Raw genomic sequence first — 18844 nt, forward strand, 5'->3', positions numbered from 1 at the left:
TCTCTGATTTACAAAAAAAAAAATTGTTGACCCCTCTTATTTTTCGTATGAAATAACTTGACATACATGTGGATTTTCATATTAAAATTTCACATTTTTTATACCATTTATTTTTAACCTCATCCACATATGGTCACCAAAAAAATAACACAAATGCGTCCCTCAAGCCTACATGGTTTCCCTCGAGAGCAACAGTGGTGCTAATCCTCGCCCAGCTCTTAATGATCTTCACTGAGTCAAAATTGCTCAGCATCAATCTGTGTTGATCCACTTATTGACAAGTCAAGACTAAAATGAGACTTGCAGACATTTACCTGATGAGCACAACCCCAACATGGGAGCCGGACCGTTTGCCGGGTGCGGCCAAAGAATGAAGGAGGGTCTTGGCTCTGGGCGAGAGAAAAGTTCAATGACACGCAGGGAGGAGAAGGCACAAGTGACCAGCAGGGATTAACCAATCACAGTGTCAGAAGAGCGGCCAGCTGTTCTTTCTGGCCCGAGCGGAATGAGGCCTGGAGCAGGTGGTGCAGCCTGATGCCAGTGGTGCTGAAGGGGGGGAGGAGGGGGGGAGGAGGGGGGCAGGAGGAAGATGCTGATGAAAGACACTCGCCTAATGTTTCGGCATCACTCGCCGACTCCCTGCCCGCATTATCATGAATAAATATTCTACAAACGCAGAAGATGGGAAAAATAAGCCAAGCTCACGCTTTATTGATGTGCCATTTTTCAAAATAAAAGCAGCAGTGAAAAGATAGGAACAGAAGGTAGAACAACATGCAAATGTTAATCATTGAAAAACAAAAATAGAATAAAGTCACACCAAGATGAGTTTTAACCTTGAAAATATTTTATTCTCATTTTCCGTCTTATCCAAATGATTGTAGAGGCTGAACTGGACAACTGCGAAAAAATCTTGCCAACCGGTGGAGGTTGGTCAATAGAGGGCGCCACCACGGATTGCCATCACCATATTACTTTTCTTCAAAGAAATCAAAAATAGCAAAAACCAAAATATTTCAAACTTAACGTATTGCTAATTTACGATGAGCAGGATAGAGTCGAACGTAATGAGTTGTATCATCTTTTTTTTTTTTCCGTGTGAAACCGATTCTTCACCACAACACCAAGCGATTGACCGATTCCGAGAACATGACACGATTGTCAAAAACCAAAATACAAGATTTTTATGGCAGTGATGGATCATCTGATTCAGGGACAGAGACTCTCTGCGCTTCACTTTCTCGCTCCAGGTCGATATCAAAGTAGAAACATCGTATGGGATTGCCATATTTTGCTGTTGATTCCGATTTAAATTTGTTGAGTAACTGAGTTGACTTCACCCACACAAATCAAACATGCAGCTGGTCATCTAACAGTGGTAGCATCTTCCCGCATTCAAAGAAGAACCCCCCCACCCGGACCCCCACCCGTCACTACGGGGTAAGTGATTATGTGTTTTGCCAAAGTGGTAATCTTTTGATATGCACAAACACAGATTCTAACATGCGGCTTTTTTTTTTTTTTTAATTTTCTTTTTCTGGGCTGAAGGCTGATTAGGATGCCGGATCATGGTCCCAGCTGGGCGCAGGGTACATCGCTCATTACAGGTTTTCGAGAGGAGGGAGGCTGATTCACGACGGCGCGCAGCATGGTAGGTGTAATCATATCATGCAAAAATCAGCGGTCAGTTCGGCGCGGCTGGAGCCTGATTAAAAGGCCGCCATAGACAAAGTGACACGTCCTCAACCTCATCGGAGGAGACGTTAAGCAAAGCATCGCAAGGTGCGGGGTTGATTCCTTTTTCGAAATGACCACTTTCTTTTTTTTTTTTTTTTTCAGGGATCAGCATGTATTTTTGATGAAGCCACATATGCCGTTGAGGCCTTCACTTCACTTGCAACTCCATTTAATGAGAGCTCAGCATTTCGGACGTAAAATATCTGCTGTAATTAAGCAGCATTCTTCAGCCGAGCACGACGTGACACTTTGAGTGAACACGGGGTTAATGTCTTCGGGAAAAAAAAAAAAAAAATCAGCAGCCATTTGTTAACCCTTTGCCCGCTCTCATTTCTGCAGCGTTGCTAAGAAGAATCTGTTTTTTGCCAAGGCGTCGTTTTATCAGCTTTTTGACTCCGTGGGAAAAGTTAATTACGCCACTTCCTGGTCCAACCTTCCTGCTGGAGAAGGATGAATGTGGCCTCGCCTTTCCTCGCCTCGCCTCGCCTGTATGTAATGTCTTTAAGGAAGCACAGCCTGCAGGGATTAGGCCTAATGACAGAAGTTAATTATATTAAGAGTCATTTTCAAAAACAGTTCATGAACTGCAAATTACAGTTAAAGTTGCTCCTTAATGCTCTTAAGTGTAATTAAATTGGCTAATATCTCAAGAAAATGAGCGTGGTGAGCAGCAGGATGTCAGAGGGGAACTTTTACACGGTCAGTCGGTAACAAATCTTCGTAAGATTCACGTTCATCATCTGTCCGCGCATCCGCAAGTCTTTTGGTAAGTTTTGTGCTACGCGCGGAAATCGGATGTTGCAAAATCAGGGCTTGTCTCCTTTTTAAAATGTCATGTCAGGCCTTGTATTGAAAACATTTTTTTTTTTTTAAACATTTGTCTTAAAATATTTGACCTCAATTGTAATCCAAAGGTACAATCCTACTTGATTATTGTATATTTAATGCATGTTTTAAATCCTTGTCAATGTTATTGTTCAAAGTAAATTGCAAAAAAACGCACCACAGGATTCTAGTTAAGATTTTTTAGACCTTTTAGGATAAAAATAATTTCACATCGTTATTAGTCAACATTCTGTCGTACGTTTTAAAAGTTCAATATATTTAGTGTAACAAGTAGTTAGAATCTTGAATTCTTGAATCTTGAATCTTGAATCTTGAATCTTGAATCTTGAATCTTGAATCTTGAATCAAGGGAACTGTGCTGGGGGGGCATAACAGCGCAATGACATTATTCCCCTACAAAAAATAAAAACAATAATAAATACAAATAAATTAAATTAAATAAATGAATAAAAAAGTAATAGCAAAAAAAATAAATTGCGCAAGAGAGAGACTTGAAAACGTCATCTTGAATGTAGCTTTCTGCCGTGGATGACAAGCCACTCAGGAGCAGAATTTGCAAAGATCCCCAAGTGCCGGCTGTCCTGGCAGGAATTAACTCTCCTCTTGCAGCCGGTGAAACCTTGACACCTCAAGTGAAAAGTGCTTGAGCTGTCGTGAACCATAATCCCCAAATGGTTGACAACATTCCCTTTTGAGTACAAGCCACAAGGTGGGGGTTGGCGGCAAGAATTATATGCATTTGTCCTCTGGTAATTAGATGACTTTTTACTCAATGACTTTTTTTTTTTTTTTTTTTTTCCACTGAAGACTTTTAAAGTGTAATGATGCTTCCACTCAATTTAAATCAGAGAAAAGCAATGTCATTGGAGCCCTTAATCTTGCAATATTTAGCTTGGCTCATCTATTTTTTTTTCTTTTTCAAAGACTTCAGGAAAAGTAGAATATGGTAGCCACGCCAAAGCCACAGAGCGTTTTTGTTCAAGTTCTTCTCGGACACTTTTCACCTCCAGTGAGGTTTGGAGACTTTCCGAGTCATGCCATTTGTGCAACTGTGCATATTGAGTCGACTTGCTGGGCACGTGTGTACTTGTGGCTGAGGTGTGTGTGTGTGTGTGTGTGTGCGTGTGTGTGAGAGCACACATGGGAGCAATATCTTCCATTGCTGCCATGAAGCTAGACCCCCCTTTGCTTTTCTCACTTGTAATCATGCCCAAATTTGCAGAGAGGGGCTTGGGTGACTTTGGGGGGGGGGGATACTAGTCAATTTGTGTGGGTGTTTTCAGTTTAAAAAAAAAAAGACATCTCAGATGTCCAGGATCCAAGGCAACTTCCCAGGCCCAAAGCTCAAAAACATTTTTCTCTCCATCATTATTTGAGTGAAAGCACAGATTGATTCCTTGATTGGAGCCAAGCCATGTGCCTTGTGACAAGCGATGAAATATTGCAGAGAATGAAGATGAGAAACTTGGTTGGCGACAAGCATATTTATTCTATGTGTGTAATATGTACGACAACGTTAGAAATTCCAAACTGTTGTTTCGGGTAGCAGAACAGCAAGTGACTTGAAAAGAGAGTTGGGGTTTCATTCTGTCCTCTCGACCGCATTTGTCAAAGTTGACCAAAGTTTCAAACGTTTGGCCCTTCTCATTTGCGTGATGCGGTCGAGCATCAATCTGCTGATGGGGACGCGGGCGCAGCAAGGCTTTAATTAACTGCGGATCCAATCACCGCGTGTCAGGCTCTATCGGCCGAGGCGGACGGGATGACGGCACCGCGCTCGGACTGGGAAAAGTGGGTCAGGTCCGAAGTGAGTGGACATGGAAGTGACGCCGGCGTGTGATGTGACCCGATAGAAGCGAGGCGAACGGACTCGGGGCACCTCTCGTCTTCCCATGCGGACCGCCGCTCGCCACGGGGCAAACAAATCACAGCAAGTCACAGTGACGCCCGGCTGAGAAGTTTGCTGCTCTGCACTTTGTGTCCACTCTACAAAGCATTCAGCAACTTCCGCTAACTCATCTTAAAGTTCCTTCATGTCCTCTGCGTTTTGTCCTTTCCTGTCTACTTTTCCAATCCTTTTTATCGTGGTAAATTCCTCGCTTATCCGCTTTTTTTGTTTCCTTTCTTCAATTATCTTGGTTGTCTTGTCCCTTTGCCTTTCTTATGTCCTCTCCTAATTTGCTTTCCAATTGCTTTTCATTTACTTTCTGTTTTCTTCTCCTCATTTCCTGATTTTTATTATTTTTATTTTCTTCCCTCTTTGGTGTTGCTTTTGTTAGGAGAAGAGTTCCGCATGCTGCAGAAGAATATCACGTCACGTCTGTGTGTTTTAATTGCGGCGTAGTGATGCGGGCCTCCGAGCTATGGCGCTTGAAGCCTTTGACCATGATACAAGCGGGTGTCTTCTTGTCTCTGCCTAAACAGGGCATGTGTAGCCATGGGGCAGCAGACTATCAGAGGTGATCAGCGTGATACACACACACACACACAGCCGCACGCCATGTTTGTTGCAGTCAACCCCTGTTAGAAAGTATCCGCTTGCTCGGCATGTTAGGCCCAATTTTTTTTTCACGTGCCACCTCCCAGGACGTTTAAAAAATGTTTTGTTTTCAAATTTAGCAGGTGATAGCGTGTCCGGTGGTAACAAAAAAATGATATATTGGGGTAAAAATGTTTTTTTATGCACCGGTTTTTCCCGATGAACTGCAAACTTGTTTTAAGGCTGAATTTAAAAACGGTGTCCTCAGAACGAAAATCCAATCGGCCAAAAAAGTGTTTGGGATTCTAGTCAGAGTGGCGCAATGATTAGATTGCTTTAGCCAATTCTACCGTCATGTCCCATCCAGCATTTAATATGCAAATTGCACCAACGTAAAGCTCTGATGGTTTTATTTAACAGACATGTCCTCGGGCGATAGGAAGAGCGCTGTTCCGGCATAAAAGAAATAGTTGCACAACTTCTCATTGTGCGGGATTAAACCTTAATTGATGTGAATCATTTATTTGGGTTGCTTATCTCAAAGATATGTGGATAAATAAAAAAAAAAAAAGGCGGAATACGGCAGGGAGTGTCTCGTGCGGCTAGCCAATTTGACATCCTTCAGATTACTTGTCATCCTTTGGACTCATAATGGCGTTTGTCCTGAGGTCACGCCACTGCAATTATCCAACATTACCGGAATGCTCGCAGGGATTAAGAATAATGATCTCGATATAAATGATGATGTCGGCGCCGCTGCGCACGAGGAAAAGGGGAAGCCTCAGTTCCCTTTAAAGACGGAAGGAAGTTCACGTGTGAAGGAAAGGTCAAATTGATTTTGTAAAAGAAGTGATATGGCGCTCCGGATTGATATCCCTCTGTGGTTGCAGGATCATGCCATAAAATGTGTCAGTATGGCAAACTCCCTCAGACGCCTCCTACGGTAAATCCTCGCCAGCATAGTTGAAATTCAAACGGGCCCGCCGTAAACCAGATGACACCACAATGGCGAACATTGTCGTGGTGAACTTTGGGCCGCGTGGGCCGCTTCAGCGTCTGCAGTGTGGGCCCAAATTGCTGACATTTTTCTCTGATGGCATGCTCGTTACTACTTTTGTTTTCTACTGTAGGCTACTGTGTGTGTGTGTGTGTGTGTGTGTGTCTCCCAGAGCAACACAAAACCTGACGTGGCTGACAAACACTTTCTGTGACTGTGGCATGTTGGAACCCCACCCGCCTTGTTCTCAACTGTTTGACATGCTCTTGGTGTAAATTTATTCCGCTGAGACAAAGATACCGTGGTTTGAGAATTTCTCAGAATTTAACCCTAAGTATCCCGTACACATGCAAATTGTCTTCTCTTATTTATTTAGTTTGACTTAAAAGTAAAAAAAATATGGAACAGTGAGACAAATTCATCACAAAATTTTGGAAGGTTATTTTGAGTGGTGAATGTTTACCATTGGTAAAAAAAATAAAATAATTGACCTTATGCCCAAATGGAAAAGTGTTTTATGTTGTTTTGTGTCCATGCGGAATTGTGTGAAAAGTGAATAGGAGTACACAAATATAACTGAAGTACCCTGTTAGCTTAGCCATTACTTGTTACCCAAGAATGCGGTCTTGTCCGATGTTTAGTCAGTGGTTATGTATCGATTGGAAAATCAGCAACATTGTGTACGTTATAAGATATGCTTATATTTAGAAAGAAAAATCTTCTTAATGCCTTGCTGAATTGTGTTTTGTGTTTTGTTTTATTCAATGGTTACAACGACGGAAATGACATTGTATCTTAGTTTGTTTTTTAATAACTTTTTTCCCAATTAATTAATTGTTATAATGAAAATTATTTGATTAATACTTTGATTAATTAGTTTAGGTTTTTTTCTTAAAATGTATAGTATCAGTGGCGAATATTTGGGGATTTCAATAAGGCACCTGGGACAACTACGGGGGTCCTCAATACCCGGAAGTAGTTGACAGTGAGCGGAAGTTTCGCCGGGTCGCGAGTGTAACTGTCGTTGGTGTTTCAGGTGAGTAAATCTGTTGAAAAGTTGATGATCAGAACTTGTAATACTGCTGGTAGTCTGAGCTAATTATTGATTGAGAATATGCTACGTACGGTTACGGTTGTACAATGTATAATTTTGCGTAGAACATGGACAGTGTGATGTTTAGAACGTATTCTCGGTACCCGGAAGTAGTTGACAGTGAGCGGGAGTTTCGCCGGGTCGTGATTGTTACTGCTGCTGTTGTGTGTGTTTCGGTAAATTTATTATTTTAACAACAAACCCCGCATGCGTGCGACATATATATTTATTATAAATTTATAGAAAAGTATCATTTATTTATGTAAAGGCCGGTCCGCGAAAATATTTCTGACACTTAATTGGTCCGTGGCGCAAAAACGGTTAGGGACCACTGTGTTAGACTATTACATCAAGCTCACCCAAACTAGCTAACCTTTAGCCAAACGCAAGTACGTCATTTCCGCTCTTTAGAAGCAGTCAATCTTTTTTCCGTGGCCGTTTGATGGTAAACAATGCTACGAATCGTGTATTTGTACCGCCGTACGACCCCCGGCGCTTTAAGACTCGAAAACACAAACGTTATGACGCCGCCGGCGCTCCATTAGCCTTATATTGAAGTATTGCGGGGCACAAATGAAATCCAGCTCGGTAATATGAAGCAGGATATGTAACCTCACAGCCCCTGTGGTCCGAATAGCAAATGTTAAATGAGAGGAGAGCCAAGTGTTTGAATAAAGAAGTACATTCTTAGCAGGGAGGTGAGCGGCTGACAATGAAGCTCCCGAGCGAGCCTGCGAGAGGCCGACTTGTTCATCCCTTGTTATGCCGCTAATGTGTATGATTTAAGGGGGAATTATGCACATCTCAATGTGCCTATAAATGACATTATTCATGCACAGGTGCTGCACTAAGCAGCTCCTGAATGAAAATTAAGATAATCTTTCTCTTTTTTTTCCCGCCTCCCTTCACGCTCGCTCCCTTTTCTCACGGATCCACTTTGTTCAGGCAATATCTCCTGTGTCAATACCTCACTAGACTGCCGCCCCTCTCCCCTCAGCCATTGTCTGATCTTTATTCAGCACTAACAAGTGCGACCACGTCTGTGTGTCTCCCCCGAGCCCGACGGTATTTCTGAGAAATAACGTGCCAAGTTGAATTAAAGCGAGAGAATTAAAAAAAAAAAGAAAAAACTTTAGCGAGGCAGAAACTTGCCGTTCCCCAGGGAATTCTCAGCGCAATGAATTTCTCAAACGAGAATATGAAGACATTGATGTGGAGCACTTTGCATATGATAAGCTCTTTTTCCATAAAGACCGATGATTAGTTTTGGAAATGTTGCCGTGGAGAAAGTGTTGCGGGCCTTCAGATACGACGGGGGGAAAACTGTCACTTTGCATTACTTGGGCAGGACGTTGTGCTAAGATGACAATTTGCGATCAAGAAGAAGTGTATCGCTGATGCCTTTGGACGGGCTCGGTTTGCGTTCTCCAGACTGCGTGGGGCTCGCCGTTCGCTTTTCGTAAACACTGAGCGATGACGACCGCCGCTTAGCCAGCGGAGACACAGCTGTATTGTTTTAGCGCCGCGCTCTTGTTTACAAGAACATCTCTATTGTAGACGGGCCGGCTCGCTCCACTTGTCTGCCGTGCAAATCACTCCCGCTCGTGTTTGTGTTTTGTCGATGTGGCTCCGAGTTGGCCTTCGCTTCAGTTCAGCTGGCTCAGATTAGCGGGCCACACCCTCGCACCTCACAGCGCGGTGGGGACAAGCAGGAGCTGCAAAGAATTCACCGCGTTTGCTTTAAGCGGCCGTCGGTGCCAGAGGGGGCGGAGTTACATTCGGCACTCTCTCTATAGACCGCAGTTTCCCAAACTTACTCGGGGCTGTAGACCTAAATTACAAGTGTGGTTCCGAGCCAGGACGCAAATTTACAGAAATACTGCAAGCAGTTTGGTTCAGAAGTGTTCAAACAAAGACAGACGTTGAAGGATTTCTCCTGACAAAAATGGATTTGAAAATGAAACAAAATGAAATGAGAGAAGATGTAAAACTCGGTTTTTGGGAATTGGCTTACGGTAGTTTTAGGTACCGCCTTTCTCAAGAGCTCAATAGTGTTTCTGACTTGTAAAATACTACTTGACTACAAATTAATTGCTACAAATGACTGCCTGAAGTTTGGACTTCAGTGACATCACTACATTTTGACTCCAGTGACATCATCACCTCATTTTGAGAAGCTCTTCACTGACTGTTCGTTTGCTGCCCTGATTTTTAATCCTGAATCAGGGAAAAGCTTTGGGTTAACAAAAAGCAGACGGCTTGACCCTTCTAGAATATTCCATGTATGTTCTTTGTAAAAGTTTTGAAGCAAGTCAAGTTTATTGGAATCGGCCTCAATCACAAACGAGTGCCAGCCCTTGAGTGTGAAGTAAGCCGCCGCAAAATGTTTGCGTCCATAAGCGCAATTAGATCTTTTTTTTAAACCTTTATTGTGAAGTTACCCCTTCAGATGAATCATCTCATTTGAGATCTTGTCTGACATACAAATAAAGTAAACAACACAAAGGATGGGACAATCACGTTCTTTGTCAACTGTCCCATTTCCAGGGAGGAAATGCCAAAGTTGATATTCACAGGCTCCAGACTTTTATTTTGGGTCAGGTTTTGAAAATTATAGTGATGCAGTATATGCAATGACAATAAAGTGTCTCATAAAAGGTTTCACGGTTTCTTGCTACATATAACTCACATTGGCTGTAAAATGTCCGCATTTTGGTTAACTAGCAAACAGCATAATATTGTTTTGCAGATAATGACAACTGTTGCAGATCATAGAATTGTGATTTTTGAGGGACAAATGTATCCAGTGACTTATGCAACCAAAGTTATTTGTCACAAAAGCCTGACAATCACCTTGGAAAAAGTTCTTCTGCGTTTCGATGTTTGTTTGTTTGTTAATTCCCACCATGAATGTTTGTGATTCCCCCACACACACCCACAATCAAATACGTGTGTGGAGTGAAGCATCATTGTTCTCTCAGTCCGTCTTTGGTGAAGTGAACAGGATGTGCCTGATGTGTCTTTGGCAGAGGGGAAGGTAAGAATACAGAAGATTCATCTGGTTTGAGTTGTGCAGCACCACATCACTTTAAAGGGGGGGGGGGGGGGGGGGTGCGTCTTTCTTGTGCGGCAATCCTGGACCCTTTGTGTGATTGAAGCTCAAACGGAGCAGGAAATGCAAATAGTCCCCGCTCTGAAGACGTCGACTGACGTGATTGTTGGGACGGTTTGAGGAGGCCAGCTCGCCCGCCACATTAAAGGACAAAGCCAACAGAGTGGGTTAAGTTAAGCGAGGGGGGGAGGAGGGGAGGGGGGGCTTCAAAGACGCAGAGGTTGGCCGGCCACACTGTTTGTGGCCAGAAATGTCTTTCATTAATGCTATTTGATAGTTCCATTGTTCTAAGATGCAACATGAAAAAGGGCACAGAACAAAAAAAAAACCTCAGTCAAAAGCAGGAATGGTTATTTTGGGGGAAACTTTTTTGAAAAGTTGTATAATGACATTGCCAAAATGGCAAATTGAGTTTATTCATCTACTTTATTCATATATTTTTTTCAGAGACCATGTACAAAAAAAAAAAAATATGAATATCTACTGTTCCATATTATATCCCTGCAATTAATCGTGTACCCTTTGGGAGGTAAGAAAATAAGGTATATAAAATGTCCGCTAAACAGAACCAGAAGCCAAAAGAAAATTAGCATTTACGGGTATTTCGTCCAAGGAACGAAACACTTCGTCCGACAAAGAACAAGACGTTTTTAAAAAATGGACAGCGTTCTGGATTTTCGAAACGAGATTCCATTTTAATCATATTTTCAATTGATGAACAAGTTATCTGTCCAAAAAGCAGGATGTGCATATTTATTCCAGTGCCTCGGTTGTTACTTTATCCCTTTTGACTCTTCTTAAGAAAAAAAGAAAAAAAAATTGGCTAATTATCCCAATAACGAAGCAGCCGCGGTCGTCATTGGCATCCGACGCTGTGCACAAGTGCATTAGACACTATTTCATAGACGGCTCATTTGCATATTATGATGTGAGGACTGCCCATCATCGCCTCTCCTCATTAAACATCCGGTATCTTGTGGTCCATTTTTAGAAAAGGACAAAAACAAAAAAAAAGTCTTCAATTGCTCATCATTTGTCTTCTCGCAATTTCCCCACAAATCCTTGTCAATCTCGAGCCCAGCTCGCATTTTATCAACAAAATGGCGCTACAGTAAACATTCCATAATTGACTGTTCAGGAACGCGATTATCAGTTTGAGTTTGATTTGAGGACGTAATCTGCTTTTTGTGCACGCCAGCCTATTCAAGCAAAAATGGACGGCGGACTTAATGGCGCCGCTAACCTCTGAGCCATTCATGCCAAATGGATGTACTTGATGATTAAGTTTGAAAGAGCCGTGTTTTATCGTCAGCCGCCACAAGAGTTGACAATCTTAAGGCCTTCAACAAGAAATAATTAGCATCTATTTGAATGCGCCCGGGAGTTAAGCGCGTTAACGACTACGCTGGCTAGCAATTAAACGACTGGGCTTGTTTATGCCTTCTATCACCTGAAAATTGATTCCGGTTGTCAGCGCCGATCGGGCGGCGACTTTACAAATTCCAACCGCGCTCTTGTGTACGTTGTTTTTCAAAACTTGTTTTTTAAGTTTCCTTGTGAAAAGTGGTTTAGGAAGAATGTGTGCTGCTTATTCCAATTTGAAGAGCCCGACTACCCCGACCCCCCCCCCCCCCCCCCCCCCCCCCCCTCCCCTCCCTGGTTTCTCCACATAGTTTAGCTTTAAAAATCAGGTCAACCTTTAAGATCTATGAAGAGGAAAAAAAAAAATGAATTAATGGCATGCTATTTTTATTCAGTCACTCATCTGTTAATTTGGTATGACCTTAGTCAAAGGCAGCGCAATAACAAACTTCTTCTTAAGACCAAACCCCTGGTCTCCAATGTTGCTTTTAGAAGCGAAGGGGCCTTCAAGTCTTATCTGCAAAACTCAACGTGCAGGATTTTTTTCCGTGGCGCGAGAAACTAATGCTCTTTCATCTGGTTTCATAGCATATTGTTTCACATTTAAAGCTGCTTGAAGATGTTTTTTTTGAAACAGCCAATCAAGCAGCTTCTGGGGGCCCAACAACAAAATGAGTTCTGACAGCCAAATGATGCTGATGATGTCAAAGACTTGACCAAAAACGGCGGCTGTAGAAGTGTCTTTGTGCCAGGCACTAAAGCGGAGGTACGTCACCGCTTTTATTTCCCACCTTCCCGTGGCCCGTGAGTTCCCAGTGTGACTCCCCTGGTGACAGCAGCATCCAAACTTCAGCGCTGCAAAGTCTCTGGTGCCGGCTGCCCCCATTGAAGCATCCCCGCGGGGGTTTTCTTCACAGAGAGCCTCCGAGGGGAGGGGCCGACGGTGAAAGTTTGGCAGCGGGTGACGGATCTCCAACAGCGGCGGCTTTTGTTGCCAGGTTGCTCGCGCTCGGCAACGTGGATGAGCCAGGTGGCCTCTGACCTGACCTCCTCTCTGGAAGGACCGGTGGGCGCAGCCATGAAAAGGAACTCGCGTTGGACGTGGAGGAAGGGGAGCCTGTCTGAAAATTAAAAAAAAAAAAAGTGCTCTGAAATAGGTCAACCGGTATCTCATTTTTCTTGCTAAGCTTGTAATAAGCCCTGACAGGAATAGTGTGGAAGACGGCTATTCAGCGTTTACTTAGCTCGTCCGAGCATCATGGGGAAGAATGACCTTTGTTCTTTACTTTGCTACAGCTGGGGCTCTTACCTGTAGCCATCAGCAATAATTTTCTTTCACCGATTTATGTGGCAACAGAATATTTAATATTCCCACCTCACCAAAGAAGAATCGTTTGGATTTTTAAAACCAAGCATGTCTCATAAAGACAAATCGTTTCTTGTCATTGTCCAGAAGAAGAACGAAGCCAAACCTCCACCAACAATATCTTCACGATGTAATATGATTTCTTCAGTTTCCAGCCTTCTGTCTGAATCTTGTAAACGATCATGAAGTATGAAAACTCGGCAGGAACAAACTAAACCTGCTCAATCACATTTTTTTTTCTCCACGCAAAACTCGCTTGCTTTACATTGACAATGATTCTTTTTAAAATGTTTCCATTGGTCGGTTTTTTATACATCAGGGTCACCGGTGGGTTGCAAAGTTTTTTTACTTTTGATTAGTTCTTCCTTTTGTCTCCTTTAACTTATTCGACTGACAAGAAAAGGCATTTCAATTAGCACAAAACTTCATACGCAATCATATCAACAAATGACGACGATCGCTACATGCGACAAGCTAATAAGCTAGCTAGCATGAGTTTGCGGTCGGTTGACTATTGTTGGAGCATTACGTCCGTTGGTTTAATGTTACCGCCAATTTTTTTTGTGAATTTACCACAATGTCTTTGTGATGTGTCCCTTCAGATTTGTTTTTTCCTTTCGACTACCTTGTGCCAGCATTCCTTTCGACTAAAATCAGGCATAATATTTTTTTTTTTTTCCCTTCTTCATACATCTTCTCTTTTTCCTGAGCCTTGTGCAAAGTGAGACTATTAATGCTTCACTTTTACACAACTCTGGAGCAAATTCGCAACTGGATGAACCAAAATTTGCTTCAGCTAAACCAAAACAAAACAGACGTCATTATTTTCGCTAATAAGGTCATAGGTCAAAAATGTGAGTGCACTACACACATCAACCTGTCTATGTTTAAACTGATTAAATAAATAAATATGAAATAAATAAATATAAAATAAATAAGTATAAAACATCTAAATAAATCTAAATAAATATCTAAATAATCTAAATAAATAAATATAGAAATCCGACTGCACTACACACATCAACCTGTCTGTTTAAACAAATTAATAATAAATAAATATTAAATAAATAAAATATTTTTTTTCCCAGACTACAGAACTGACCTCACGTGCCGTGCAGTGCACCAGACAAGGTCCGAAAGAGAGAGTGCTGCGGATCCGAAAAACACCCGCTGCTCGTGTGTGCAGCATTTAATCAAAGTGGCATTAGTTTGACACTGTAGCTTAAACGTCGCTTGCCTCCCAATCCCAGCTGAGACGCTCATATTGTTGCTGAAGTCGACCATAGACTCAGCAACTAAGTGGATAAGATGAGCTTAGTTTTTTTTTTTTCTCAAAACCTGGCTATTCACTATGATCCACTCATCACCTGCCCGAGAGTCCGAAACGCTTCGATCCTCTGTAAACGCTCTGTGACTGACTTTATGTCTCTCCACTAAAACCAAAAATGCTGAACAAACCATCACGAGTCTTCTAGCTCATATGTTCAGTGTGAGTGCAATTTACGACACTGAGCACTTCTTCAGGTTCTGGTGTTCTATGATTTTAGAATTCTTTGAAGCACAGCTTTAATGCCTCCTTCTTCAATATCAGCCTTGCCCAGTCCGTCGCAGCCGCCATTCATCCCGTATATATGATGTTTCTGAAATGTCTTTAAACTTTCCGCATATGGGAAATCAAGCCGAGGTGGCACAAGATTGGCTGAGAACCAATCAGAGCTCTCACAGCAAATCAGATGTGAGAGTGCACCATGTCCCTACAGCCAGTTGTGTGTGTATGTGTGTGTGTGCGCTAACGTATCCTTGATAATATTACCAAGAATCATGATGCAAGCTTTTTTGCCTAGAGTGTTTTTGAGCTCATTTTCAAATGGTAATTTGCCTTATCCGAAGCAAACTCACTGAGTGTAAGTAAGTGATTATTTGCATGGCTGACAATCACTCGGCACGCCTGCGGTCTTTTTCCAAACTGCTCTAGTTTGTCCGGTCTTTGAGTGAGCAAAGTGTTTAGAGAAGCCGCCTCCCTTTGAAACATCCTTTCATTTACCTTATCGTCGGACGCAAATGTGGTGTAGTTAGCTCGGGAAAAACAGACGGCTTTTTTGGTGAAAGTTGTCGGATAAAAATGGTGGCGAACGTTTCTTTTTGGAGAAGTTTGAGCACCTCGGCGCTGCTTTTTAATTGGTTCCGACTTCCTCGGGCAACATGACGCGTGGCGGTGACAGCGGGAACAATGCGTGGATTGATACGATCTGCTCAAGGACTCGATAGGGTTCAAATATCATCAACTCGTCCATGCCCCCGACCCGACAAGTGCGCATGAACGGACACAAGTCGACGGCGTTCAGGGACCACTGCGCAGCCACGCTTGGAGGAGGACCAAAAGGAGAACTTCATTCAATCCACTCATTTAACGGCTGGCCGATGAGCAGAACTTGTTTGAGGTCAAAATAAAGGATCTAGAAATCCAACGAGGTGATCAGGAAAACATCAAAAGGTCACCTTGACGATTGTGAAATCCAACCTTTTCCAAACTTGCGAGAAGAATTCAAGAAGGCGGCCAGCGGTCCCCGGTTCGATACACGTCGATAACAATGTGATGGAGGCCTCCCCTCGTCATGAGAAAATTGTGTCGGGGGAGGGGGGGAAAAAAAGTGGTAGCAGCCCTCGCTTGGCCGCGCTCATCCATCAATCAGTATTTAGGACATTGACAAGTGGTAATTTAATAAGCAGTGACCTGCGCTGGCAGGAAGCCAGCCCGACAGACAATACAAACTCATTTATCACACGGGAGCCGAGGCCCGGCCGCTCCCTCTGATCCGCAGATTGCCGCCGCACCGGTTAGCCCCTCGGCGCCGCGATGAGGGCTAAGCGCGCTCCAAATTCGTAATGCAATTAAGTTCTGCTACGAAGAGCGCATCCCGAGTTTCCTTAGCCCAAAGTTTTACCTCGGAAGTTCTGACGTTGATGTCATGTGAAGCCGAGTCCTGGCTGTGGAAATTTGATCTTTGCGTAATTGCGCCAAAGTGATGTGTTTGGTATCTATGGAAATGTTGCCTGCTTGAATCAAAGGTGTTGTGATATAACGCTGCTAAAAACACTCCCACGACTTTATCGTTGGCTTGCTTGAGCGCTCAAAAAAAAAAACGGCATCATCACATTTCTACTTGGATGTTGATGGAGAACAGGGCGCGACCTTTCAAAACGCTGACACGGCATTAATGTGAGGAATATGCCATAACTCAAATCTGGAAAAGGGTTTGAAATAATGAGAATAATTGTTAATTTTTGGCTATGTGAAGCCCTTTGAGACTGTTTGTGATTTTGGGCTATACAAATAAACTTGACTTGACTTGACTTGACTTGACTTGACTTGACTTGACTTGACTTGACTTGACTTGAAATCCACGAGAAAATCGGAATTTTGTCGATTGTCCAGAATTTTAATTTGTCTTTGCAGGCCAATGAAAATGATGTGGCGGACCATATCTGGCCCCCAGACCTTTAGTTTGACACATCTTTTATTCTATTTATTCGGTCTGTTTTGGGATCCAATATTTGACGGTTCACATGATTCAAATCGTGTGAGCGTCAGTAATGCAACGGCATTGTTTCCTCACATGCGCAATCTCACCTTTGTGTGTGTAACGCTTGGGCGCAGCGTGGGTATTTGGGCCCCCCCCAAATGCGCGGACCTGAAGCAGGCCTTGGATGTCTTCCAGCCGTCCAGTATTGAGCCTTTTTGACCCTTTCACAAGTGCACTTCTCCTGTTTGCCAGTGCAAGCGAGCCAAACAAGTCCCAGTTGGCTTGTTTAACAAGCTACATTATGTTTGCTCGCAGCTCCTTCAGCCCCCTCAAGGTTCACGAGAAACAAGCCGTATATTTGATTTGCTTGAATATCATTGTAAAGGTGTAAGTTTTTTGTTGTTTTTGTTTTTTGGAAAAAAGACTGCAAAGTAGGAATAGTTGTTTTGTTTCCCTTAACATACATACAGTAAATGAGGAGTAACTTCCTAATTTTGTGGAGCTATTTTTTTAGAAGGTTAATTCGAGCATTTTTATTAGATTGCTTTTCTTTTTTTTTTATATATAGTCAACAGGTTTTATTTTGTAAATTCACATTGTGTAGAGCAGCAAATGGTATTTTCTTGTCTTGAAGCTAAGACAAATTGAAAAATATAACAAAGCTAATATTTAACAGACACCTTTGATATGATAAATAAATGATATAAATAAATATTTAAAAATAAATATTTGGGCCATATTGTGTGAAGGGTGCTCCAAACACACACCACCTGCGGCAGAACTCCAAAACTTTTCTTTCAGCAGAGATGCTCAGCCTCGCCAGGGTCAGTCCAGGATCCGACGCGTTATCTTGTCGCTCCAATGTTCACTCTCTGCATCTCCGTATCTTCTTGATGCTCCGCCACCATGTTAGACTTGTGAAGAGGCAGTAAAAGATATAATGTGGATTTTAATGTGCACTAATGATGTCTTATTTGTCCTGTCGGACGCCTGGCTTCGGTCTGGACGTTTTACTCGCCGTGTGCTTCACCTGGGAAGGAGATCATGTTAATGAGCATCCTGATGATGGGAGGGAGTGACACACCACTGCACCATGATGACCTCGCTAACCTGCTAACCTAATTTTATTTACTTTACCGCTACTTAGATAAGGTGACTCTTTAGGAACATGATTTTATTTTATTGTTTTATTTTTGTATTTTTATTTTATTTAACATCAAGCCATCTCCACATTTCGACTTTCCCGAGCTTCTCCCAACTGACTTTGAGCAAGTAGCAGGTTACGCTCAGAAGCTGGGAAATACCCGTTAGCGCTTGTATATTTTGTCACATGGACAAACCATAAAACCTCCAAAACAAGTTAAACACATCTCTACTTTATCTCACTTAAATGTGAGTTTACGCACAGCTGCAAATAGTTGTCATTCCTTACTTTTTTAAACAATCACAAGTGACTATTTGTCAAGCAGTCAGCTCGTGCTCATGCTCACGCTCGCCAACGAGCACCGCTGGAAAATCAATGTGACTGTGATTAAGTGAGGCCAACGCCAACCTCCTGATTATGACCAATAAAGGAAATTAGATCAATGTTGTTTTTCTCTTTATTTAGGCGGCTTCCAAGGCAGCAACTTGATCAAATTCAACATCAAGTTATCAAAGGAATGGCCGGTGATTTATAAATCGGATAATTGGGGTGTACAGCCGCTGGGTGCACCCATTTTATTGCTTCGTCAAAGCACCGGCTTCCATTTTAAAATTGCCTATTAGGTGGACATGTACGAGCCGGAGTCGGTGTCGCCCCCGTCTGCCGCGCATTAGTCCTTTGGCGGCTAAAAACATTCTGTGCAATTTATTTGTCAAAAGATTCAAATCACAGCAAATGTGTCGCCACTCAGTACACGCCTGAAGGCACATCGAGTCATCTGGCAGTCTCAAATAAATGCAGAATTTCAGCTAAGTGGATATTTGGACAGACAAGGCAGGTGAGTGCGATCGCTCGCAGCATTGCAGCGTGGAAAAAAAAAGTGTTGTCATTTTACATTGCATTTACAAAGGCAGCAAGAATACATTTCAACACTTGTCAGAAGAAGAAAAAAAACATCTCTTAGCAGGTGATAATTCTGTCTGGGACTTTGACGGATCATTACCTCGGACATTCCAACTATTTGATTTTATTCGAAATGTCTTCAAAAGCGACACATGCATGGAATTTATTGCTTACGTTAACAAAGATTTTGCAGAGTGAGACATCATAGTCCAGTTATTATTTGCTAACTGGAATTCAGAAGCAAAAATTCATCCAAACCAATTTAACACGGGTTCATTTTA

General features: G+C 42.5%; 1 long non-coding RNA gene across 1 annotated transcript; it reads left to right on the forward strand.

Annotated features, from left to right (window-relative positions):
- The first annotated feature begins 11969 nt into the window (after positions 1-11969).
- On the forward strand, positions 11970-18103 carry LOC125988312 (uncharacterized). The gene is made up of 2 exons (XR_011086558.1): positions 11970-12392; positions 12544-18103. It is a non-coding gene; the product is annotated as an uncharacterized lncRNA (long non-coding RNA).
- The last annotated feature ends 741 nt before the right edge of the window (positions 18104-18844 follow it).

The sequence above is a fragment of the Syngnathus scovelli genome, chromosome 2 (assembly GCF_024217435.2).
Source record: "Syngnathus scovelli strain Florida chromosome 2, RoL_Ssco_1.2, whole genome shotgun sequence".
NCBI lineage: Eukaryota > Metazoa > Chordata > Actinopteri > Syngnathiformes > Syngnathidae > Syngnathus > Syngnathus scovelli.